The sequence below is a fragment of the Tupaia chinensis genome, unplaced genomic scaffold, assembly GCF_000334495.1.
Source record: "Tupaia chinensis unplaced genomic scaffold, TupChi_1.0 Scaffold138425_1, whole genome shotgun sequence".
Classification (NCBI taxonomy): Eukaryota; Metazoa; Chordata; class Mammalia; order Scandentia; family Tupaiidae; genus Tupaia; species Tupaia belangeri.
The window spans coordinates 1,139,811-1,141,736 of NW_006198322.1; the positions used below are offsets into that span (position 1 = coordinate 1,139,811).

The window sequence follows — 1,926 nt, forward strand, 5'->3', positions numbered from 1 at the left end:
GGTCCTCATGCGGGGCCGGGGGGGGGGTCGCCGGAGGAGGAGCCGCTGTGGCGGGGCACTGGCCTAGTCAGCAGTGGCTCCATTTGCATCCTGCTTGTCTGTGCTGGCCCCTAGGGACTATTACCGTCTGCTTTCCAGGCAGGAAACTGGAGTCCCCAGAGGTGCGGGCCCATGCCGCTCCATAGTGGACGCTTTCTGCAAGCGTGTCCTTCCCAGTCCTGGAAGCAGCGGAATAACCTGCAGAAGGCAGAGAACGGGGTGTTGAGTTAACCGAGTACAGTGGAGTAGAGACAGCCAAGGGAGGGGTCGCTGCGTTGTTGGTCCTCTGAGAGGCAGCGGGTCCAGCATAGGGCTGTGACAGAGGCTCGGGGCCGGGGCAGAGCCAGCACCCACCCCGCCTGGCTGTGCCTCCATGTCCGGGTGCCTCGCCTCGGTCCTTCTGAGATGTGGGAAGCCCTCGGACAACCTTGTTCTCCTGAGAGCCCACTTCGGTGCCAGGTGCTCGGTGGTCCCTGTGGTCTTCACGGCAGCCGGGCAGGTCTGTGTGGCTGGCATGGAAGGGGTGTGCACAGGGATGCCGCAGGGCTGTGGGTCAGGGCTCGGCCTATGGCCCGAGCGGCCGGACTCCTGACCTCTCTACCCACTGACCTGGAGGAAGGGCACGAGGCCTCTCTGGAGCAGTTTTCTCTCCACACGAGGGAATAACAGCGGTGTCTCTTTGATGGGACTTGGAAGATTCGGGAGGGCAGCTCGTGTTCTCAGCACTGTGTGGCATGCCGGGAGGGCCTCGCACACGCCAGTGCTCCTCATGGCCGAGAGGGCTGGCTGGATCATGGGAGACAGGATGGGGGGCTCCGCGACAGGTTCGAATCAGAGCTACCACATGACCCAGCATAAAACTAAAAGAAAAAAGGAAAAAGAAAAGTAAAAATTAACCTATGTACGCTTTCGGATTTTGAGCCTGGAACCTTGAGCCCCGACTCCTTCAGAGACCAGCTCAAAGATGGCCACTTGCTAAATGCACAGAAGCTTCATGAAGAAGGGCGGTGGGGTGGGAGTGGACAGGTACTGACCCCTGCTGGAGGCGGCCTGGGACGGCATTCGGGAGCCCTGGCGGCCTGCCACGGGAACTTGCAGGCATCTTGGCTTGCGTTGGTGTCCATGTGTAGAAACAAGGCCCTCTCGTGCATCCCGGCTGTCCAGGGACCTTGGAGCGGTCACCTGTAGCGTCCGACCCAGCCTCCCCTCCTGCCCTCACGGCCAGTCGGTGTCACTCCCCTGCCCAACGTGGCTGTCTCTGTGTGGCAGGCCAGCCTCCTGGCCCAGGTGTGAGCACAGAACCCAGGACACTCCAGACGGAGCGGCCAGCGTGGCTCCTCCCCACCCCATGCTGTGGGCTGCCCCTGGGCCCCGCAGCTCCGCTCCCACCCACAGTCTTAGAAAGCCTGTTCCTCCGGGCTGTCGCACTTCCAGATCTGAGTCAACTCAGTCCCCGGCCAGACAAGGTGGGCCCTAGGTCATCTCCTTGCCTCTCTCCCCTGAGACCAAGCCCCCGTCCAACATCTCCTTTCGTCTCTTTCTTACGAAACAGAAGCGTCGCGGCCTAGACAGGGATATCAGGGTACCAGAAATGTCTGTGGGGACATTGCGCCCTAATGGTGTCCGAGTTCCAGCTTGCCGTACACGAACGCTACGACGTATCCTTGCGAAGTGGCCGTGAGAGACATTAACTGGCTTGACAGCTGGAGAGGCTGAGGTTCGGAGAACTCAAACTTGGGTCAAGGATCCTCAGCCAGTAAGTGGCCCGGCTGGGGTTCACCAGGGCCGTTTGGAACACCTGCTTCCAGAGCCGAAGAAATGAGGCCATGGGGCAGAGTGTGTGGCCAGCAGGTGGCAGTGGTGGTGGGGGGTAGCCACGTGGAGGAG

General features: G+C 61.3%; 1 long non-coding RNA gene across 1 annotated transcript in view; it reads right to left on the reverse strand.

Moving 5' to 3' along the window:
- Positions 1-57: 57 nt before the first annotated feature.
- The window catches only part of LOC102485979 (uncharacterized), a 25,603-nt gene continuing 23,734 nt past the window's right edge, over positions 58-1,926 (reverse strand). The window contains exons 2-3 of the long non-coding RNA XR_336415.1: positions 649-899; positions 58-237 (exon numbers count right to left, since the gene is read on the reverse strand). This is a non-coding gene — a long non-coding RNA (uncharacterized LOC102485979). The remainder of the gene's footprint in view (positions 238-648; positions 900-1,926) is intronic.